Here is a 24864-nt window from a genome sequence, read left to right on the forward strand (position 1 = left end):
AAATAAACAGTATGGGGACTTCCCAGTTGATCCAGTGGCTAAGACCCTGTGTGCTCAGTGTAGGAGGTCAGGGGTTCAATCCCTGGTCAGGAAGCTATTCCACGTGCTACAAGTAAAGATCCCATGTGCCACAACTAATACCTGGTAAAGCCAAATAAATAAATAAACATTAAAAAAAATAATAATAAAGGGTACAAAGAAAAAATGGCAAAGTGTTCAATGTGAGTAGTAGATACATGAGTGTATTATAATTTCACTTTTTGTGGGCTTTTTTTGTGTCTGAAACATTTTATGATAAAAATTTTTTTTAAATTTTGTAACAGTTGTCCTGTCAAGACATATATTGTAGTGTTAAATATGCAGTCCTGGGATTTCCTTGAATGGTCCAGCGGTTAAGAATCCACCTTCCAAGGCAGGGGACCTGGGGGAGGGGTGGTTTTGACCCCTTGTGGGGTAGGGGGAACAAAGATCCTACATGCCACAGGGCAACTAAGCCCATGCACCACAACTAGAGAAGCCTGCCCACAGCAAAGACCCAACACAGCCCCCCGCCCCAAAAAATATATATATACACACATATGCAGTTCCATACAGGGTCCTATAAAAGGGAATGCCAGTTAGTCTTGTAATTTTAGCTATTTCATAAAGGTTTTAAGTCACTATGTTAATCATATACTGGTAAAATGTTCATTTTGAAAGAAAGACACAAATGAGTAAGAATGGAAATTCAATGAGCAGAGATGACGAGGCCACCGGCCAGAGCAACAGGTAGCAGGCACATAGCTGATGTTGCATAAGCACATACCTGACATTTACAGACAGTATCTGATCCAAGGGTTGTAAATACAGCAGGGCCTCAGTAACTGCTTATTACCAACTAGAATGATTGTGGGAGGAATTTTAAATCTGTGAAACATTCTAAAATACCAATCTCCTGTAACAGAGCTTTGAACCCCTCAGGCTATTATGAACTTTCAGGATGGTTGTATGCTGTCTCATCGCTTTTATTCACTTTGCACAAAGAATTTCATTTCCTATTAAGTTTGGTACTTGACCCTGAGGATCTGAGCACTCAGCACCTGTAGAATAACAAGGTGAATTAAGTCAATCTCAACCTTGAGATGCTTGGTTTTAGGACAAAGAGTGCAAAAATTAATAAGAGGTATCCCTTTTAGATGGATTTCAGAACAAAGCTAATGTCCCAGTCGGTATGCTGCTCTGGTCCCACCCACCTTTCCTTCTTTCTAGCAAGGTAACTTGAACCCAAGCTGCTCTATAAATGAGAAACCCTCAATAGCCACCACACACGTGGGGACAAAGGGCTGGGAGAGTTGTCACTGTGTTCGTGGATATAGACAGGTTGCACTGTGTCAGGTGACAAATCTCTGTTTTAAATAACCCCCTAATTATTGATTTACTTGCCCAGTGCCTGCTTTCAGGATGCACAAAGGCAAGAAATCAAAAAGCTCTAAAGTTACCCTTCTGTTGCCAGAAGTCCCTCTGCATGAGGGCCCAGCCCATGACCACCCTGGCTCAGTCAAATTCATAAATCCTACGCCTCCAAACCGTATTGGTATGTTTGTTTTTAATCATATGTCAACACCATTTTAAGTAGGTCAGTTTACTGACCTCTGATGCCTGGTGCGAGAATGGAAGATGGAAACGTGAATGCAAATCTCGCCATTTTTCACAAGAGGAAATATTTGGTTTTTCATGGATAAGCATTATCTATTGTGAAATACTTGATTGCTAATGTTAAGGCACCATTAAACACTGAATGAGATAAAGTCAAGTTTTAATTACTGAATCAGTCAGTTTCAACATTACAGAAGCTGAATTATAACTATAACTCTGCCTACAATTTTATGATCCATACTCGATTCTAACTTGTTCTCCTTCCAGAACTTTTTAAAAATTTTGTACTTAGCAAGGTTTCTTTTTGTTTTTACTCAAGAGTTTTTGGTTTTTAATTTGATCATCCCACCACCACCACTGGGGGGCTTCCCTGTTGCTCAGATGGTAAGGAACATGCATGCAGTGTGATACCAGGGTTGGATTCCTGGGTTGGGAAGATCCCTTGGAGAAAGGAGTGGCTACCTACTCCAGTGTTCTTGCCTGGAGAATTCAATGGACAAAGGAGCCTCGTGGGCTACAGTCCATTGGGTTGCAAAGAGTCAGACACAACTGAGCGACTAACACTTTAGCACTTTCTCACCACCGGAAACAACTAGGGAGTACCCAAAAAAAAGGCGTGAAAAGTTTCTTTTCTCTGTTCGCTGCATAGACAGCTTATTGTAAACTGTCCTACTTGTGAATTTTCCAGGGCATTGATTTCTTCTTCAGATCGGTTCCTCTTAAGCAACTCTGTGCAAAGAGAATTGTAGAGAGAGGAAGTTTGACTATTAGCTAAAAGGAGACTTGAGGATTGACTATAGATTGGTTAAAAGCTCAAGATACTGGTCAGGACCCTAGGGAAGAGCCTAATCTGCACATTAATCTATACAACTCAAAACCAGTCCACCAGCAGACCTCAAAAAGTTAAACATAGAATTACCACATGATCCATCGATTCCATTCCTAGGTATACACCCAAACACTTGAAGCAGGAACTCAAAGATAAACTTGTACTCCCATGCTTGCAGCAGTGTTATTAACAATAGCCAGAAGGTGTTAAGCACACAAATGTCCATCAACAGATGAATGGATAGAAAAAAAATGTGGTATTTACATACAATGGAATGTTAATTAGCCTTAAAACGAATGAAATTCTGTTACATAGATGAACCTAAAAAGCACTGTGTTAATTGAAATAAGCCAGACACACAAAAGGACAAATATAAAGTATGTAGAATAGAAAAATTCAGAAAGTATAATAGAGGTTACCAGGGACTGAACGGAAGGAGGGAAATGACTCCTTAACACATACAGAGTTTCTGTTTGGGACAATGAAAAAGTTCTGGAAATGGATAGTGCTAATGGCTGCACAACGTTTTCAGTGTACCTGGTGGCCCAGAGGTTAAAGCATCTGCCCGCAATGCAGGAGACCCGGGTTCAATCCCTGGGTCGGGAAGATCCCCTGGAGAAGGAAACGGCAACCCACTCCAGTATTCTTGCCTGGAGAATCCCATGGACGGAGGAGCCTGGTGGGCTACAGTCCATGGGGTCGCAAAGAGTCGGACACGACTGAGCGAGCGACTCAATGCCACTGAATTGCACACTTTCAAATGATTAAAATGATAAATTTCAAGTACATATGACCACATTTAAAAAAAATAACGACAACAGACAGCTCACCAAAAATCTGGATTCCATAAGGACTCATGGGGTCAGGTTAAAGGTGTTGGAAGTGAGGAGGAAAACCACATTCCCACCCTATCCTCTCCCAGATTTCTAGAGAAGAAATTACTGTGGAAAATGTGAGGGAACTATTAATAGTCCAAAAGTCATTGTAGTTCACAGTTCTTTTTTGCTGTAATATTAATAGATTCGTTTGGGGGAAATTCCCAGGTGGTTCAGTTGTTAGGACTCAGCTAACACTGCACGGGGCACAGGTTCCATTCTTGGTTGGGGAATTAAGATCCTACAGCGTGTGTGACAGGGAAAAAGAGTTGCCATTTTTTTAAATAAAAATAATTTTCATGATCATGACTCATCCGTAACTCACAGACACGTCCTCTCTCCATGGGCCACCAGGAGGAAACAAGGAAAAAACAGTCAGCATTGTCCGTCTGGCTCAGGTGTACAGAGATCCAGCCTTGGGAGAACCAGCATGACCTTGATGAGCATCACTTAGTGCCAAAGGAAATGACTGACAGATACTCAAGCCAGGCTGGGAATCTCCTGGACCCCTTAGATTTTTGGTTCAAAGAGACATTTGGGAGTGGGACACATTAATTCCACTTAATGGTCTTTAAACAGGCTGATGAAACTTGTGCCTCCTGAGGGTGTAACTCAGAATGGACTGTTCCCTTTAACGTTTAATGAAAGAATTTTCTAAAGGGAGGAAGGGGTGTCTTTTCCTGTTTCCACAAGACCAGCATCTGCAACTACAAGTGCCATCAAACATCCACATTAATGACTAAGGGGATGATGAGGTGGTGTTAGGAGAACTAGGAAGGAGCTTTGCTACATAGGACTACCAGGCAATGCAGCAGAAAACAGGTACCAACAGGTGCAATATAGATGATTTAACAGCAACCACAGGAACCCACTGGGCTAGAATTTGGAAAGGCCTAAGGAGTTTAGGCGAAGGAGGTGATGGCACCCCACTCCAGTACTCTTGCCTGGAAAATCCCATGGACGGAGGAGCCTGGTGGGCTGCAGTCCATGGGGTCGCTAAGAGTCGGACACGACTGGGCGACTTCACTTTCACTTTTCACTTTCACGCATTGGCGAAGGAAATGGCAACCCACTCCAGTGTTCTTGCGTGGAGAATCCCAGGGAGGGGGTAGCCTGGTGGGCTGCCGTCTGGGGGTCGCACAGAGTCGGACATGACTGAAGCAACTTAGCAGCAGCAGCAGCAGCAAGGAGTTTATGTATCCTGAAAGCAATAGAGTTTTAAGCAAAAGAACAAACAATACAGTAAAATTTGCACTATAGAAAAATCACTCTGGTTCCAGGATAAAGAACGCACAAGAAGGACTTCCTGGTGGTCCAGTGGCTAAGACTCCACACTCCCAATGCAGGGGACCCCGGTTTGATCCCTGGTTAGGGAACTGTATCCCACATGCCACAACTAAGACTCAGCACAGTCAAATAAATAAATTAAAATATATATATTAAAAAATAATGCACAGGAAGGGGGCAAGGAAGCTGGATGCTGGGGAAACAGGAAACTGTTCCAGCTATCCAGGACACAGAATGAGGTCTAAATTAATATTGTTCTGGTAAGACAGAGGGAGGGATGAGTATAAAACAGAATGTAAGAGATATTTAGAAAGTCAGAGGGAACAAGAATGTAACCAGTGGGAGAGAAGCATAAAATAGTAGGATTATTGGAATGATATGGTTCCTAGGCTCATAAAAAATATAAGAGCTCACATTAGCGTCCTCACTCTGTCCATAGGTATCCAGTATGTACCCAGTGCTGTACTCATCAGTATTAACTTTAAGGCAGGAAACAGGGGATCTGGTTTTCTTGGAGCAAGGGTCATGGTTAACTGAGCTTGTCTGTATAAATACTTTATTTCTTAGAAATCTTATTTTTTTTAATTTCCTCATTAATTAATAGATATGTATATACCTAATATAATTGCATTAATACTTTCATATACTTTAATATGTATGATCAGATTGCCAACATCCACTGGATCATAGAAAAAGCAAGAAAATTCCAGAAAAACATCTACTTCTGCTTCCTTGACTACACTAAAGCCTTTGACTGTGTGGATCACAACAAACTGTGGAAAATTCTTAAAGAGATGGGAATACCAGACCACCTTACCTACCTCCTGAGAAATCTGTATGCAGGTCAAGAAGCAACAGTTAGAAATGGACATGGAACAAGAGACTGTTTCCAAATTGGGAAAGGAATACATCAAGGCTGTATACTGATTACCCTGTTTATTTAACTTATATGCAGAGTACATCATGAGAAATGCTGGACTGGATGAAGCCCAAGCTGGAATCAAGATTGCCAGGAGACAGATCAATAACCTCAGATATGCAGATGACACCACCATTACGGCAGAGAGCAAACAAGAACTAAAGAGCCTCTTGATGAAGGTGAAAGAGGAGCGTGAAAAAGCTGGCTTAAAACTCAACATTCAAAAACTAAGATCATGGTATCCAGTCCCATCTGCTGCTGCTGCTGCTGCAAAGTCGCTTTAGGAGTGTCCAACTCTGTGCGACCCCATAGATGGCAGCCCACCAGGCTCCTCTATCCCTGGGATTCTCCAGGCAAGAATACTGGAGTGAGTTGCCATTTCCTTCTCCATTGCGTGCATGCATGCTAAGTCATTTCAGTCATGTCTGACTTTGTGCAACCCCATGGAAACAGCCCACTAGGCTCCTCTGTCCACAGGATTCTCTAGGAAAGAACACTGGAGTGGGTTGCCATTTCCTTCTCCAATCCAGTCCCATCACTTTGTGGCAAATAGATGGGGAAACAATGGAAACAGTGAAAGATTTTATTTTCTCGGGCTCCAAAATCAGTGCAGATGGTGACTGCAGGCATGAAATTAAAAGATGCTTGTTCCTTGGAAGAAAAGCTATGACCAACCTAGACAGCATATTGAAAAGCAGAGGCATAACATTGCTGACAAACGTCCATCTAGTCAAAACTTTGGTTTTTCCAGTAGTCATGTATGGATGTGAGAGTTGGACTATAAAGAAAGCAGAGAGCTGAAGAATTGATGCTTTTGAACTGTTGTGTTGGAGAAGACTCTTGAGAGTCCCTTGGACAGCAAAGAGATCCAACCAGTCAATCCTAAAGGAAATCAGCCCTGAATATTCATTAGAAGGACTAATGCTGAAGCTGGATCTCCGATATTTTGGTCACCTGATGTGAAGAACTGACTCATAGGAAAATACCCTGATGCTGGGAAAGATTGAAGACAGGAGGAGAAGGGGACAACAGAGGATGAGATGGTTGGATGGCATCACCGACTCAATGGATATGAGTTTGAGCAAGCTCTGGGAGTTGGTATTGGACAGGGAAGCCTGGCATGCTTCAGTCCATGGGGTCACAAAGAATTGGACACAATTGAGCAATTGAACTGAACTGATAGTTTAATAAGTAGTTAAGTAATATCTAAATAGTATCAGCGACACTGATGGTGGTAAAAGGTACTATTCATTCCATGTGCTAATGTGCTATGTGCTCAGTCACTTAGTGGTGTCTGATCCTTTGTGATCCTGTGGATTGTAGCCCATCAGGCTCCTCTGTCCATGAGATTATTTAAGTCAAGAATACTGGAGTGGATTGCCATGCCCTCCTCCAGGGTATCTTCCTAATCCAGGGTTGAACCTGCATCTCCTGCACCTCATGCATTGCAGGCAGATTCTTTACCTTTGAGACACGAGGGGCTGTATTTAATAAAATGGCAGGAAGGGATTGCAGCAGAACTAGAGATGGGATGCTTAGTGCCAGGAGGTTGTGAACTCTTAAGACTGAGAAGCAGCTTTGATACTGCCCCATGATGTTGTCTCTAGATACAATAGTTAGTTATGATTTTAGGAGCTTTATTTTAACAATGGGAATATGTATTTTTGACTAGAAAAGTATTATCTTAATCATGTTCGTCTGGGCATCTTTGGAACTACCGAATGGGAAAAGTTACGCACTTGGCAGGCTCAGTAATAATAAATAAAATGTATTGTGCACTGACTATATGCCAGACGTGTACTCATTTAATCCTCACACCAATCCTGTAAGGCAGGCTTGGTTCATTTTCTCTAGTTTATAGACAAAATACAAAAACTGAGAGATTAACTTGCCCAAGGTCATAGAACACGTGGCGAGTGGCATAGCTATTTCAGCTTAGACTGAGTTCACACTCTTTACTGCTGTACTGTACCAGACAACATCTGAATAGCCAGCCCCACATGGTTAAGCACCACATTTGATACCAGGTGATAACGTTCCCCTGCTCCCAATCAGATTAGACACTTGAGATAGGGGCCACTGATCCATTAATACCTTAGTGGTCCCATGGTCACTTTCTTTCTCTTAGTTAATCCTTGTTAATACCAGAAGATAACACTGGCTAGTGGTGAAATAGAAAGCAAATAAATGATGCTCTGAGTCCAGGGCAGAATGAGGACTACTGTGAGCTAATGTCACAAAGAAGCAGAAGAGACCAAATGGCCAGTAAGAAAACAGGGTTGCAGACTTCCCTCGTGGTCCAGTGGTTAAGAATCCACCTGCCATTGCAAGGGGCATGGGTTCGATCCCTGGTCTGGGAGGATTTCACATGCTGTGGAGCAACTGAGCCTGTGTGCCACAACTTCTCCGCTTGTGCTCTGCAGGAAGAGAAGCCAGCACAATAAGCCCGAGCACCTCAACTGCAGAGCAGACCCCACTTGCCACAACTAGAGAAAGCCTGTGCAGCAAGGAAGACCCACTATACCCAGAAAAAAATAAATAAATAAAATTTAAAGACAAGAAAATAAGATTGCTTAGGGCAGCAAGAAGAATTATCCAAAATTCCAAATTTTAGAAACTATAAAAACTGGCTGCTATTAGTTCAGTCTGCTACAACAAAGATACCATAGACTGGATGACTTTAACAACAAACATTTACTTCTTTTAGTTCTGGAGACTGGGAAATGCACAATCAAGGTGCCTGGCAAGAGTGTGCTTCCTGATTTGAGACGGCCTTCTTGCTATCCTAACAGGGGAGAGCAGAGATAGAGAAGCAATTTCTCTCATATCTCTTCTTCTAAGGGCACTAATCCTATTCATGAGGGCTGTACTCCCATAACCTCATTCCTTCCAGAAGGACCCACCTCCACATACTGTTTCACTGGAGATGGAACATCAACACATGAATTTCCCAACATATGAATGTCCCAACATACGGGACACAAACATTGGCTTTATAAGTTCCTAAGTGGAAACTGGTAAAGACTGGTTATTCTAGTTACTGTCTTTGATGACTCTGAAAGATCTAGTCTAATTTGTCACCAGAGTTGTGACGGTAGTCTAATCTCTAGGGTGAGAGCTTGGTCAAGCTGTGTCTCTTTGGACTCCTCTTTTTCAGATTAGAGCCTGGAAGGCGAGGTATGCTACTGTATGGGTATCCTGTGGCTGCTGTTAAAAATGATCACAAACTCTGTGGCTTAAAACAATAGAAATGTATTCTCTCAGCTTTGGAGGCCAGAATTCTGAAATCAAGGTATCAAGAGGACTGTGCTCCCTCCAGAAGTTCTAGGAATGAGTCTCTGTTCCTTGCCTCTTGCAGTTTTGGGTTGCTGTCCTCATTCTTTGGCTTATGGTTGCTCACACCAGTCTCTGCCTCCATCTTTGCATGATCTTCTCCTCTGTGGCTGTGACTCCTCCTCTTGTGTCTCTTATAAGGACACTTGCCATTGGGATCAGGGCCTATTTGGGTTATCCATGATGGTCTCATTTCAAGATCCTTAACTTAAATTACATCTGTAATTTCCAAATAAGGTAACATTTACAGGGCTTGGGTATCAGGAAAAAGACAGAATTATAGTTGGGAGATTTCAGCACTCCTCACTCAGTGAGTGATAAAATTAACCAGAAAATCAGCAAGGGTATAGAAGAACTCAACACCACCGACCAACAGAACCTAGTCAACATTCATATAACGCTTCATCCAACAACAGCATGATACACATTCTTTTAAAGTGTCCAGAGAAACCAAACCATATCCTGGGTCATAAAGCAAACTTTGAAATTAAAAAGAATGTGATTTATAGAAAGGGTATTATATAACCATGATGGAATCAAACTAGAAATAAATAACAGAAGTCTGGGCTTCCGTGGTGGCTCGGTGGTAAAGAATCTGCCTGCCAATGCAGGAGACGTGGGTTCCATCCCTGATCCGGGAAGATCCCACGTGGCCAGCAGCTAAGCCCACACACCACAACTACTGAGCCTCGGATTCTAGCTGCAACTACTGAGCCCAAGTGCTGCAACTGCTGAAACACACACGCCCTAGAGCCCGTGCAGTGCGACAAGAGAAGCCGCTGCAATGAGAAGCCTGCGCACCACATCTAGACAGTAGCCCCTAAAGAGAAGCCCGTGCAGCAACAGAGACCCGGCCCGGCCAAAAATAAATAAATACAATTTTTTTTTTTAAAGAGAATCATAAAGGGGTAGCCTCAAATTCTGCACGTAAGTTCTGCCCAAATCTTTGGCTAATTCCTAAACTACCTGCACGTGAGAGATCCAAGAAGTTCATCTATGGCTTTAAAAACTAAATAGAGATTTCAGCTGCTACCAACTGCAGGGGAGTCTGAGTGTGGAGTTTGAAGTAGGCCCAGTTAACCTCCCGTCAAAACAAATAATCAAGACTCTTTGGAAAAACAGAACAGAATCCAGAGTTTCTACAGTGATTATTTATGTTTTGAATAAAACCCCAAATCACTAGACAAAGGGGGAAACTCGCGTGACTCATCCGTAATCAATGCAGACTAACTTCAGGATTCTGCAGATACTGAAGTTAGCAAAGGAAGATTATAAAAGTTATTAGGACTAAGCTTACTTTTCCTTTATGACCTTAAACAAATAAGAGCTATCAGTAAAGAAAGCAAAAGTATAAAAATAGAACCAAATGGAAATTCTAGATTTGAAATATAAATAAAATATCTAATGGATAGACTTAAAAGAATACTGGTTATGATGTCATAATAAGTGAACAAAAAGAGAGATAATTAGAAATTATCCAGTCTAAAGAACAGAGGATAAAAGACTGGGGGGGAAAACAAAGAACAGAACAGAAAAGGGACTTTGTGACTTATGGGAACAATATAAAAAGTTCTAATATATGAGTAATTGGAGTCCTAGAAGGAAGGCAGAGAGAATGAGGCAGGGAAAAAAATAGTTGAAGGAATAATAGCTGAAAATTTCCCAAATTTATAGATTCAAGAAGCTCGGCAAACCCTAAGCAAAACAAATACAAAGAAAACCACACCTGTGATATCCTTTGTAAATTTTCTGAAAACCAAAGATGAAGAGAAAAACAGTTTAAAAACATATACAAGAAAATACAAATGACCACTGACTTCTCTTCAAAAGTATTTGTGTTTCCAAACACAGCATCATTGTGTTTTAGCATAATTCAATTTTAACACAGCACCAACTAGAAAAGACAGGGTAAGATGTCCATGACACGAGGCCCTTAACAGAATCATCAAGGATTTTTTCTTCAGTCCATCCTTCAGAGAAGATCAAAGAAACCAGTTACTCCACAGTGAAATGACTAAAAACCTAGTTAAGAAAATAAAATTTTGCCTTCATTGTATAAATACAAATAAGCACTAGGTAGTCATACCAATCCTTAAAAAGCCAGGGTAGAAAACTGGTAGCAGAGAGTTTAGAAAAAGGAGAGCTGATTAAATTGGATTATCATCCTGACAGCCCCTTTTTCTAATCTCTAGTCAATGCTGCCTCCCTGGGGGTTTATTTTCTTTATATTCTTTGGATATCAAAGGGGTTACTTTTCAGGTGCTATGGACCTGATCTAGGACCTGAGTTAGACGACTTAAAAGAAAATTTTGTAACTCTCCTCAGGATCAAGATCAACATACGAAAATAAAAAAAAAAGGAAATAATAGACATTTCTGAAATTGAAGTTTCATCAGAGACATTCAAACAAATCAACTTATAGATGTATTTTAAAACTACCTTCAAAATGGTTGGAAATAGAAAGCAAAAATCAAATAACATTTATCAGAAGTGGAATTTAAAAGGTTATACTGATTCTTACAAAATTTAATAAAGTATTAGGATAAAAACATCTTAGAGAACCAAAGATAGAACTTCTTAGAATGGCTGTATTCTCAACAACCTTTTACATTAAAGTTACAAAAACTGGTTCTAACAATTGCACTGGACTGAAGGCCTTAAGCCTTTGAATTCTCTAACCCCTATTCCCTGTCCTGACTTCTCTTCCTTACTCTAGATTTCCATTCACCACTGTCTCAGGGTCAGAGGAAGTATGTTACCGAAAAGAATCTTCCTAACTTCAGTATTCCCAGAACTATTATTTCATGTTTTGCCATAACTGTATAACCCGTCTACTATTAGTGCTAATTAGTTTTCTTTATATGGACTCACACTTATTTTACTTGTATAAAACTTAAAATTATAGCTACAATTGGAAAAGCAGTATAATGGGCTGTCAATAAAATGATAGATGGATAAAGTATGAAACATGATTATTAAGTTCTAATTAGATTTTATTGTCTTCTAAAGTGTGAGACATGATCTCTTGGACAGAACAAAGAGTGACGTTTAAAAAATAAATAAAAAATTACAAAAAAAAAAGAGTTACGTTAAATAACAATATCTAACTGAGGTGTTCTCATTGATAATAAGAAAGACTTTTAAAGGATTAAGAGAACTGAGACTTATGTAGTGTTGATAGTGGCAGAGTAACCACCACCGGAATAACTCTCACACTGCTAACAGTTATAAACTGTGGACAAAATGTAATCAACTATTTGAAGATACTGGAGAGGGGCCACAGCAGGCGAAAACTGGAGGGGCCTTCAAGCCTTAAAAAGGGGAACTACACTCACTAGATGAAATCCACTCACTCAGGATGTTCCCGTGTCTAGGCTGCATGGGGCAGCTAGACCTGCAGCAGATATCTGCAGTTTTATTGGCTTGTGGTGTCAGGGCTAAAAAGCTAATAGAGGAACTAAAACTGAATAGTAAAAAATATGATCTCCCAACAGAAGGATAGAAAGGAGAAATAAAGGAATAAAAAAGAGCCAAGACACAGAGAAAATAGCAAAACCAGTGGAACTGAATTGAACACACCAGGAATTACATCAAATGTAAATGAATCTAACAAACCAATTGAAAAACTGGAATTATCTGACTAAATAAAAAAGGAAGACCTAACTATGTGCTGTCAACAAGAGACACAAACTGCCCTGGTGGCACAGTGGGTGCAAGTCCGCCTGTCAATGCGGGGGACATGGGTTCGATCCCTGGTCTGGGAGGATTCCATGTGCTGTGGAGCAGCTAAGCCAAAGAGCCACAACTGCCAAGCCTGAGTGATTCAACTGCTGAAGCCCATGCACCGAGGGCCCGTGCTGCACGAGAGGCCACCACAGCGAGAGGTCCATGCCCCACAATGAAAAGTGGACCGCACGCACCACGGCTGGAGAAAGCCCAAGTGCAGCAGTGAAGACCCAGCGGAGAAAGCCCGAGTGCAGTAGTGAAGACCCAGCACAGCCAAAAATAAATGAATAAGCACTAAAAAAAAAAAAAGACCTTAATACAGGACAAATTCAATTTCAAAACAACATGTATTACCAGTGATAAAGAGGAATATTTTTTAATGATAAAGGGATTGTTTCACCAGGAAGACATATAATTCTGAAATGTATGAACCTAATAGCAGAACTTCAAAACATTAAAGAAAAATCTGATAGAGCTAAAGAGAGAAATAGAGAAACTCACAATCATAGTTGGAGATTTTAATATCCCATCTCAGAAATGAATAGAATTAGACCAACACACAACCACACTCAAAAAACTAGGATATGAAGAATATGAAAAAACATCATTAAGTAACTTCACCTAATTACATAGTTAACATTTATAAAACATGTTATCCAGCAACTGTGGAGTAGCGGAATACATGTTCTTTCAAGTGAAAATGGAAAATCATGATACACGTTGTTTTATGTCATGAATTCATAATTCTCAATGAACTTTAAAAGAAATTGCCATTTTACCTAATCTATTCCCTGACCACAAATAATTCAACTAGAAATCAACAACATTAAGATAACTAGAGAAGTCTCAGATATTTGGAAATTGAACTGTGCACATATAAATAATCCCTGAGTCAAAGAAATCACAAAGGAAAAATTACTTTGGACAATGATGAAGAAAGTACAATGCTTATTGTACTTATCCCCTTATTGTATTGTTATCCCCTGCTTTTCAAAAGTTTGCTTTATAACCACTTCGCTTTTACCTGTTTTTCACAGTGGAAAGAAAGCCAAAGAGGATTTTCACTTTTACCAAAAAAGAAGATGAAAAATGACAATAACATTCAGCACTTACTTTGCAGCCAGCCACCAACCACCATTATAAAGGTGGTGAGCAACTGGAAGCAGCTACAGTGGCCCCACCAGCCTTTGCCGGGAACAACAGTCAGCATCTCAGCAACAAACCGCCAGATTTGAACTGTCTGTGCTGTATCTCAGTTTATTTTGTGCATTGGTTAGCAAGGTGTGTCCTAAGGTGATTGTTTCTTCACACCATTTCAGGTTGTGAAACATTTCAGAGGAATGCTCTACTTTCAGACAGCGAAGGGAAAACCTATGTTAGAACAGGTGAAATGAAACAATGGCAACAGAAATTAGAATGAACAGTGATTGCCTGTGAAACGCGGGGATTACCTGAAACATGGCACTCAGGCATGACACGTTCTTAAGTTAGGAAACGTTTGACTTGATCCGACTTTTTTAGGAACAGATCATCTGAGCCCATGGGCAGTAGTGCCATCATCTCCTGTGACTCCCAGTATTATATCTTCAGCCAAAACTTTTCCTCTGAACTCTAAACTTGTATATTAAACCATCTACTTAATGTCATTTTGAATATCAGATCAGATGACTCGCTCAGTCTTGTCCGACTCTTTGCGACCCCATGAATTGCAGCACGCCAGGCCTCCCTGTCCATCACCAACTCCCGGAGTTCACTGAGACTCACGTCCATGGAGTCGGTGATGCCATCCAGCCATCTCATCCTCTGTCGTCCCCTTCTCCTCCTGCCCCCAATCCCTCCCAGCATCAGAGTCTTTTCTAATGAGTCAACTCTTTGCATGAGGTGGCCAAAGTACTGGAGTTTCAGCTTTAGCATCATTCCCTCCAAAGAAATCCCAGGGCTGATCTCCTTCGGAATGGACTGGTTGGATCTCCTTGCAGTCCAAGGGACTCTCAAGAATCTTCTCCAACATCACAGTTCAAAAGCATCAATTCTTCGGCGCTCAGCCTTCTTCACAGTCCAACTCTCACATCCATACATAACCACTGGAAAAACCATAGCATTGACTAGACAGACCTTTGTTGGCAAAGTAATGTCTCTGCTTTTGAATATGCTATCTAGGTTGGTCATAACTTTCCTTCCAAGGAGTAAGCGTCTTTTAATTTCATGGCTGCAGTCACCATCTGTAGTGATTTTGGAGCCCAGAAAAATAAAGTCTGACACTGTTTCCACTGTTTCCCCATCTATTTCCCATGAAGTGATGGGACCAGATGCCATGATCTTCGTTTTCTGAATGTTGAGCTTTAAGCCAACTTTTTTACTCTCCTTTTTCACTTTCATCAAGAGGCTTTTGAGTTCCTCTTCACTTATGGCAATAAGGGTGGTGTGTCATCTGCATATCTGAGGTTATTGATATTTCTCCCGGCAACCTTGATTCCAGCTTGTAGATCTCCGATTCCCTCCTCAAAAGCCACTTATCTCCACATCTTTCCGTCTCAGTAAACAGCATCATCACCTACTCCGTTGCCCAAGCTAAAAATCAAGTGTTATTCCTGATTTCTCTGCATCCCTTATTTCTCACATCCAATGTGTCACCAAATACTGTTGCTTCTACTTCCACACATAAGTCACAAGCATTTCCACTACCACTGTTCTTGTCTAAACTCTTGTCTAAAATCCCTCTGGATACTCCAATGACTTCCTCAATTATATATCTACACAGAACCACAGCAGTTTTTTAGAAAATAACTTGGATCATTCTCCAGTTTAAAAATCCTTCTGGGGGCTTGCCTGGTGGATCAGTGGCTAAGACGCTGAGATCCCAAAATAGGGAGTCTGCGCTTGATCCCTGGTAAGGGAAAGTAAAGTGTTAGTCACTCAGTCTGACTCTTTGAGACCACAACTGAGCAACTAACACTTTCCCTGACCAAGGATCAAACCCAGACCTCCTGCACTGGGAGCTCAGAGTCTTGGGGAACTAGACCCCAAATGCTGAAACTAGGAGCTGGCGTTAGCCCAAAAAAAAAAATCCTTCATTAGCTTTCCCTTCCTCCAGTCCTGCCTGCCTCCTCCATCTCATTCTAATCCAGTGACCCCAGTGCTCAAACGTGATCAGAACCTCAGGCTCATAACCATCTCAAAGTCTTTGCACAGGCTCTCTGGTCTGCTTGAAAGGACCTTTGTACTCTAATTCCTTTTCTGCCTTCAAGTCTAAATTCAAATGTCACCTCACCTCCCTTGAGCCTGTATTACATTCAGAGGACTGTCCTCCACCCTATTATATTCTATCTCAGGACGCTTTGTCTTCACAGCCCCTCTCAAAATCTCAAGTTTTCATGTTTACTTGTTTACAGTCTGTCTCACTCACTGCTCCCAACATACACAAGCACACACTCATGTACACATACATGTGCACACCCGCATCCAAAACCTACCTGGAATGTAAAGTCTAGAACAGAGATCCCATCTGTCTTATTCATGGTCCTCATCTTAGTACCATGGCTGGTACAGCGGTTCAGAACATATCTCCCACTTTGGCATTTATTTTGAATTAAAGGCACTGGAGAAACAGCCAGTACAAGAAGGACACTCTCACCTTCCTTTGTCCCCTTACTAAGCAGGAGATAAATCTCCCATGTGATAAAAAACAGGAATGAAATAATGCCATTTGCAACAATATAGATAAACCTAGAGATCATCATACTAAGTGAAGTCAGAAAGACAAATACCAAATATCATTAATATGTGGAATCTAAAATAAGACACAAATGAACATATCTATAAAACAGAAACAGACTCAGACATGGAGAACAGACTTGTGGTTACTGAAGGCGGTGGGGGAGACAGGACTGGGAGCTTGAAATGTGCAGATGCTAACTAGCAGAGGATGGATAAACAAGATCCTACAGTACAGAACAGGGAACTATATTCAATATCCTGTGATAAACCGGAATGCAAGAGAATATGAAAAAGACTAAATATAACTGAGTCACTTTGCTGTACAGCAGAAATTAAAAAAAAAAGTACTCCCTGTGAAAGGTGCCCTCAGTGTACCTGGAATAGGCATCCTCACCACCAGATACAGGGAATTTAGGGCCAAAAAGGCTGGATAAACAAATCTTGTTACTTCGTCACCATTTATTACTTCCAGCCCAAACCCCTTTGTCTTGTCAATTCTTCACAAATCTATTGTTTCTTTGTCTGTAAGTTATAAAAGCATCCTGCTCTGGTCATGTCTTTCAGTCTCTTATCTTTGCGGGGCTTTTGTACAGGAATGGAATTAAATTTTCCTCTTGTTAATCTTTTCATTACAGGGGTTGGGAAGATCCCCTGGAGAAGGGATAGGCTATCCACTCCAGTATTCATGGGCTTCCCTGGTGGCTGAGACCGTAAAGGATTCTCCTGCAATGTGGAAGACCTGGATCCTTGGGCTGGGAAGATCCTGGAGTGAGGGCATGGCAACCCACCCCAGTATTCTTGCCTAGAGAATCCCCTATGGACAGAGGAGCCTGGTGGGCTACAGTCCATGAGATTGCAAAAGTTGGACACAACTGAGCGACTGAGCACAGCACTCATTCAAGAACCTAGAAGGGTAGAGGCAAAATTATTTTCCCCCTCTACAGTGACATATAGTGAATATTGAATAAATTAAGGTAATACCTGGGGATGCCGGGACAGCCAACTGAGAAGTTTCTTGGTTAAAATACATAGAACATCTCTGTTCTGACAGTCTCCTTTTTCTTAAAAACTAGCAAGGCTTCTTTTCTTTCAGTGAGAAAGAGGCTACATTTGTCACTTTCATTTCTGACAATTGTAAAAAGTTAGAATCACCCCACACAGCCTGGGAGAAAAAATAAGTCTCTGGACTATTTTTCAGGCTAAAATTTTTTAGGCTCCTATAGATAGGGAGGTGGGCTTCCCAGGTGGCTTAGTGGTAAAGAATGCCAGTGCAGGAGATGCATCCATGGCTTCGATCCCTGGGTTGGGAAGAGATCCCGGGGAGGAGGAAATGGCAATCCACTCCAGTATTCTTGCCTGGAGAATCCCATGGACAGAGGAGTCTGATGGGCTACAGCCTGTGGAGTGGGAAAGAGTCGGACATGGTAGAAGAGAGAAGAAGAAACTCAGTGCTGAGTACAGAATGAAGGAGACTATGGAGTGGCTGAATCCTCTCCCTGCCTCTTATCCCCCTGCCGCCAACCCCCCATCCCCCACCCACACAGCTGCTTCCTGGTCAGCGGGCGACCTGAACACACACACACACAGCCGTGTCGTTCCCCTACTTGAAATTCTTTAATGGCTTTCAATCTACCACTGAATAAATCTTCAAGGATTTCACCCCAGCTCAGTTACCGATTGGTTGTTATTTGCTTGTCCTTTCATGTGACAGCCTGGTTTTCACTTCTGAAAACTCCAGCATCCACCATGTACTCTTATCTCTTGGTTTCTTTAATCCCTTTCCCAAGACTGGCTGCCGAATGGGGCGTAAATATTTCCCAGGGAAGCTACATAGCCCCCTTTACAGGCAATCTTTCTCACTTCCTCTGCCCATGCTAAAGATGCCAGTGTTCTGGGGCTCGTTCGAGGTGCCCCACATGCTCTCTGTGATCACATCCAACAGACTTGTCTCTTTTCTCTCCTTTCCTCCTCTACTCACCCCTCTTTGGGCCAAGTCTTTAGTTATAAGAAAGCCTTCCCTGGTGGTCCAGTGGTTAGGACTCTGCAGTCTCAATGCAGGGGGCCCAGGTTCAATCCCTCGTCAGGGAACTAGATCCTACATGCCGCAAAGAACAATTCGCCTGCGGCAACTAAAGATGCCATATGCTGCGACTAAGACACAGCGCAAAGAAAGAAATGCGGTTTTTTAAAGGCAAATAATTTCAGAGGCAGAGTAAAGGTAAATGTCACTTGGGAGCAATGTATTTGTTTATCCCCTTTCTCCCTACAAGCTGGGACACCCTAGAATTGGCCAAGGCTTCCGTCATTGCAGGGCAGCCCAGCTACAAACATCTCACTCTGCCCCTCGTTTTCGCACTTGGCCCCAGGCTAATTCCTGTTCTCAGAAAGTGTGCCAGAAATAGCAGACAGCGGGAAACAATAGGTACTCTTTGGTCTTAAGCGGTTTATTTGCATTTCGAAAAAGGTTCCTTCCTAGAAAATACCCGTCTCAAAGAGCTTTTGTCTTAGAAAGAAAGATCCTCGGAAAGGTCGTTTTCTATCCAGCTTTCTAGACTTAGGTGTTACTTTTTCTGAGCCCCCATCAAGACTCGTTTCATTTCCCATTCCCCTGCCCCCAGTCATTAAGATCCTGGAGAATGGGGATTTAGTGTTGCCAAGGCCTAGCATGAGAATGGAACGGAGCTTCATTTTTTTGTACAAACTCTAAAGGGATTGGTAGTGGTTGCCTGGAGCTCAGAGAAGGACCATGATCCTGGGGAGATGGAGAACGGCAGCCCCCCCAGCATTAGAGCCTCCTAGGAATTATCGGGGCCCGGGGTAGGCTGCCCTCAAAGGCATACTGATGATTTTGGATTAAAGTTGCTTAAGAAATGGCCAACAGAAGAGGGACACTCTGACCCTCCTCTCTTTCTCCCTGAAAGCAGGAAATCTCTCCCGTGAAAAGTAGATTTCCTGCATCTGGAGGTCAAACACCCTTACTGCCAAAGATAGGAAATTCAGGCTGAGATGCCTATTTACACAAACCTTTTTACCTCTTTAAGTTACTACCCCAAGCCCAAATTCTGTGTTGATTCTTTGCTAATTGGGCGCCTAAGTTTCTTTGTCCGGCCAGTTCCTCACAAGTGTATTGTTTCTTTCTCTAAAAGGTATAAAAGCTGCCCGCTTTGGCCACTCCTTAGGTTCCACGAGAACTTCATGCACCTGGATTAAAATGTGCTCCTTTTTCTCCTAACCTGTTTTGTGTTAATTTGATTATTAGCCCAGTTATAAGAACCAAGAGGAGTAGAGGGGGAAGTTTCCCCCTCTCCACAGAATGAAATGAATTAATGGTCACAGTGCTGCTACTAACACCCTTCATCCTGGAGGGGAGATGTCTGGGTTTCTTGGGGCCAACAATCACTCTGTAGACCTCAGGCTTTTCTGGGGGAACTCTCGCTTCCCTCCAGCCTCTACAGGAATGACTTAGTGAAGTTCTCGACTCTCAGGCCTGGCCCCTCATCACGACCACCTGGCCAACTCCGGTGTTGGCAGATGACACGCACCCGCTTCCCACACCCCACCTACCATAAATGAGGAGAGTTGTGTGAATTTTCCTACCTCTCCATGGCCGATTTCAGCTCATTTGTCTCCAACTTTGATACAAAAGCCTTTGAGACTCCCCCCACCTCAGCCTTCTATTTTATTGTCCCTCTGGGCTACTTATTTCAACCTCCAGGTGACCCAGGGTTTGTCATTATTCCCAGGAATTTTAACGCCCTTGCAAATGAGAGATTTCCTCAATCAAATTCTCCCCATCTCGAAACTCTTCTCACACTTCAGAACAGCTCCATTTGCAGAAAGGTCAGCTCTAATAATTTGACTCACCACTTTGCTGTCCTGTCCCCATCTTTCCAGCTGTCTCACTCGTTTATTTCCACAAGGCCTGCCATATATTTGATCAAACCTGCTGCTGCTGCTGCTGAGTCGCATCAGTCGTGTCCGACTCTGTGCGAACCCATAGACAGCAGCCCACCAGGTTCCTCTGTCCCCAGGATTCTCCAGGCAAGAACACTGGAGTGGGTTGCCATTTCCTTATCAAACCTGTCCTCTGGCAAATTGGTCACACAGAGATCTCATCTCTAGCCTAGGTCTCGCGTTCATTGCTTCAGCCCCTGGGGCAGCTGCCCTATACTCTTTAGGCCTCCTCTGGCAGCTGAACAATGTTGTGAAAGATTATAGGACGATGAAGACTATAATTTTAAATGTATGACGTCTAGTTTAAGCTGGGTTTTCAATGCCCTTGTTGTTCAGTCTCTAAGTCGTGTCTGACTCTTCGCGACCCCATAGACTGCAGCACACCAGGCTTCTCTGTCCTCCACTATCAATGCGCTTAGTTAATGCTCTTTTAGGATTCCAAGTCTGTGCCTTCATTAAATCCCACCATGGCTTAAACCTGAATCACTCACTCTTCTTATCACACCTTTTGCTTTACACTTACCTTTTTTGGCCGAGGATTCCACCTCCTACTTCAGTCAGAAAAAAGGAGCAGTTTCTTGCCTAGGTCCCACCAACAAACACCTCTGCAATTTCATCTGTTCTCAATTAACCTCCTTTTCTTGTTCAAGACTATTTTTCCCTGTCTCTGGTTTTGATCAGTGTTCTCAGAGTGTGGTTCCCAACACTTAGCTTTAGCCAAGGTCTCGGAACAAGTTAAAAATGCAAATGATTGTTGGCCCCACCCCAGACTTGCAGAATCATTCACTCTAGGGACGAGCCCAGCAGGATGTTTTAACTAGCCCTCCAGGCTAGTCTGAGGCAACTGAAGGATTTGCTCTTTCTTTTGTCCGCATTCTCTTGTTTGTATTAATATTTCCTCTGGGAATTTATTCTGTTAAAAAAGACAGGCCCCAGATGGAGTCACTTGAGCAAACCAAGACTCAGCACCTAGCCTGATAGAAGTTTTAGCTCTCCCAAGAATGTAATCTTTAACCGGTCTAGAATTACCTGGTCAGCACTAATGATGTAATCCACCCAGTAGACCCCTTCCGTCCCCTCTAAGAAGGTAACCTTGCCTGAAACAATGAACTCTTTCTTTATCTCTCTCCCTTTTCTACCCTTTTGTACAGTCTTCCATTCTTTACAGCTCCTCAGAGCTCCTCTCTACTTATCAGTATGCGCCCGATTCATGAATTGTGAAATAAAGCCAATTTAGATCTTTATATTTACTCAGTTGAATTTTGTTTCTTAACAGTTCTAAGGAAATAATCTAAAATCAGGTCATGATTTTATACTCAGAGATGTTCATTACAGTATTATTTATAATTGGGAAACATTAGAAACATGCCCAAATGGGATAGTTAAATATTAAGGAAAGACAATGTCATATAAGCAACAACTAAATGATATTTATCAAGTTATTTTTTATTATACAGGGAAATGATTATGTTCTAATATTAAATTTAAAAATTTTAAAGGAAATATGAAGTTGTTTAAAGGCTGGTTTACATCCTGACTTCAATACCAGCAATTAGCCACTTCCCTTCCCCCCACTCCACTCCACAGTAACAAGGGTTTAAACTGTTTGGTTTTTTGTTTTTTTGATTGGAGGATAATTGCTTTACAATGTGGTGTTGGTTTCTGCCATACAGCAATCGGCCATAAGTATATATACATTCCCTCCCTATTGAGCCTCCCTCCACCCTCATCCAACCCCTCTGGGTCATCACAGAGTGCTGGCTAGGCCCCCTGTGTTGGATAGCAGCTCCCCACTCACTGCATATTTCACACATGTGGTGTATATATGTCAGTGCTACTTTCTCACTTTGTCCCGACTTCTTGCCCTGCTGTGACCACAAGTCTGTTCTCTGTATCTGCATCTGTATTCCTGCCCTGCAAATAGGATCATCAGTACCATTTTTTCTAGATTCCATATATATGCGTTAATCTATGATACTTGTTTTTCTCTAACTTACCCATTCTGCATAGCAGGTTCTAGGTTCATCCACTTCAGTTCAACTGATTCACATTCATTCCCTTTTATGACTGAGTAATATTCCATTGTTCGTTTGTACCACAACTGCTTTATCCTTTCATCTATCAGTGGACATCTAAGTTGCTTCCATGTACTGGCTATTGTACATAGTGCTGCAATGAACATTGGGATATATATGTCTTTTTTAATTAAAACAGAAAACCACAAGATCAAAGAAATTAGGAGAGGAAAGAAAAGGAACAACATTTTAGGAGCTGGTAAAGAAAGGGTAGGATGATAACCATCTTAAGAAAATGGATTCCTCTGACAGGGAAGGATTCCCAAAAGACTCAGAAACTGGCAACATTGTAATAGCTTTCTGAAAAGGGGCACAACTGAGCTACAAACAAAAGGAAAGGTTGAAATTCAGTGTAAGAAGCAGTTGGAGCCCCAGGCTCATCCCCAACTGGTACCCCCAAATGGCTACCTCACCCCTGAGACAGATGTTTATCATTTGCAGAGATTAATGTAAAGGGCCACTGAAGTAAGGGACTCTACCCTGAAAACTGGTGATTAATAACCATTCACATGTTGAAGATCAAAGCCCCCTACTTCTATCCTAATTTGGCTCTCAGACCAGGTAGTCAGCACATCAAAAGATTACTGTTAATTAAGGAAAACCACATATCTCAAGTTAAGGAATTTACTGCTTTTCTGTATATGGGGAAATGCAAAGTCTGGGTTCTTTGGAATTCTTCCTTTGATATGCACCTCAGCTATCTGGGGCAGCATCCTATATTTTCTCACCCTGAGACACTGTGAAGGGTGGTTGCGGTGGCTGACTGTTAGGTAGGAGGGCATCCAGCCTCTCTTCTGAGTTCCCTCAGAGCTTACCTTCCCAGCAGCTGTAATATCACGGCTTGACAGCGGCAACATCCTCTGTTTACTGATAGGGCAGGCAGTGTTTTTCACTCAGTCACTTACAACAGACTCATGCATGTAGGCAGTTGCCATTCTGATGGACTGATGGAGTTGCAAATGCCCGTGGAGTGTATTTCACTTCTACAATATTGATCACATATTAATAGCTACTTACTGCATGCCAGGCTCTCACTGTTTAACTTATGGGCTAGGATAGGTATTATTATTCTCTTATTAAACTGTTGAGGAGACTGAAACACAATGAGGTTAAGTAGCTTGTCACACAGCTTGAAAACAGTGAGTTGGAATTTGAGCTGAAACAGTCTAATTTGAGAGGCTTCTGGCTTTAGCCTTAAAACTTTTAGAGATACAGACTTAGAAGATAACTGTTATTTAAAAAAAAAAAAAAGACTTAGAAGTCTTGAGGAACCTGAAAATGAAAACTACCCAAGAAGTATTTTATCAACTTAATTATTTAGAGAGGGAGAAAATCTTTAGGTGGTTAGATGGCTAATAAATTATATGAGTAAGCAGAGCAAAAGCTATTCAAGAATTAGCAGTAACATTTATGATTCAGCAGTTACTATAAGCAGCTGAATTAAATACAGATTTTAGATACCTAAATATCTATCTTATGTAAATCATATAGATGTATAAAATAGTATAGTCTTAAGAGGTATTAATACATGCATCTTTATCATTTCAACACCAAAGGAATGCAGGCTGGTTCCCTTTCATTGCTGAGGCTGTGTAGAAGGAGCTGCCTTTTGGAGATACTCAAACTGAGGAAAGTGCAAGACTTAGGAGATAGTGGAAAGGACAGGGACCGTGTGCTGTTTTGTGTACAGAGAATTATAAGAACGGCTTCCAGGTGTTGAATGCTAGCTCTTGCGAGGCACTCTTTGGAGTTTTACATTCATTCCTAACCATCAGTGTATTCTTGTGAATATAGTGATTCACAAGGACTATATTCTTGTGAAATCATGATCCTTGTATCCATCTTATATATTGGGGATGTGTATCCAACATGGTACAGCTCCTAAACTAAAATTGAGGACTGTCTCTGTTCCAAAGATGAAATCATCAGCTCACATCTGATGGAACAAGGGCCCAGAGACCATCTTCGGTAGCAGTGGAATCAACTGGTGCTGTTTTGTTGCTTACCTGTTAAAAATGCTCACCTGGAATTCGGGGTGCAGACAGCAAACTGGCCTCGTCATGGGTAATTGGTGTGATTCCTTCAGAGCCCGGTGGGATACAGACAGACCCCACTGGGCTGAGAAGATAGAAAACTCTACCTAGTAGGCTTATCTAAACATATTAGTTTATTTATTTATTTTTACCCCATGTCTCCATTTTTAAAAAGGATTTTATTATTCATTTCTGTTTATTTTTGGCTGTGCTGCTGCATGTGGCTTTCTCTAGTTGTGGCAAGTGAGGGCTATTATCTAGTTGTGGTGCTCAGGCCTCTCACTGAGATCACTTTTCTTGTTGCAGAGCACAGGCTCTAGGCGCTCAGGCTCAGTAGCTGTGGTGCACGGGCTTAGTTGCTCCATAGCCTGAAGATCTTCCTCGACCAGGGATTGAATTCATGTCTCCTGCGCTAGCTGGCAGATTCTTAACCACTAGACCACCAGGGAAGCTCCATATCTTCCCTTTTTTGGTCAATTAT

General features: G+C 41.9%; 1 protein-coding gene and 1 non-coding gene across 2 annotated transcripts in view; one reads left to right on the forward strand and one right to left on the reverse strand.

Annotated features, from left to right (window-relative positions):
- Positions 1-20989, reverse strand: part of CDCA7 (cell division cycle associated 7) — a 37791-nt gene extending 16802 nt beyond the window's left edge. Inside the window, exon 1 of the mRNA XM_061435152.1 lies at positions 20799-20989. The gene's annotated coding sequence lies outside the window, so the exon portion shown is untranslated. The remainder of the gene's footprint in view (positions 1-20798) is intronic.
- On the forward strand, positions 18337-18409 carry TRNAE-CUC (transfer RNA glutamic acid (anticodon CUC)). Its single transcript has one exon. It is a non-coding gene; the product is annotated as a tRNA-Glu (tRNA).
- Positions 20990-24864: the final 3875 nt, after the last annotated feature.

The sequence above is a fragment of the Bos javanicus genome, chromosome 2 (genome assembly GCF_032452875.1).
Source record: "Bos javanicus breed banteng chromosome 2, ARS-OSU_banteng_1.0, whole genome shotgun sequence".
Lineage (NCBI taxonomy): Eukaryota > Metazoa > Chordata > Mammalia > Artiodactyla > Bovidae > Bos > Bos javanicus.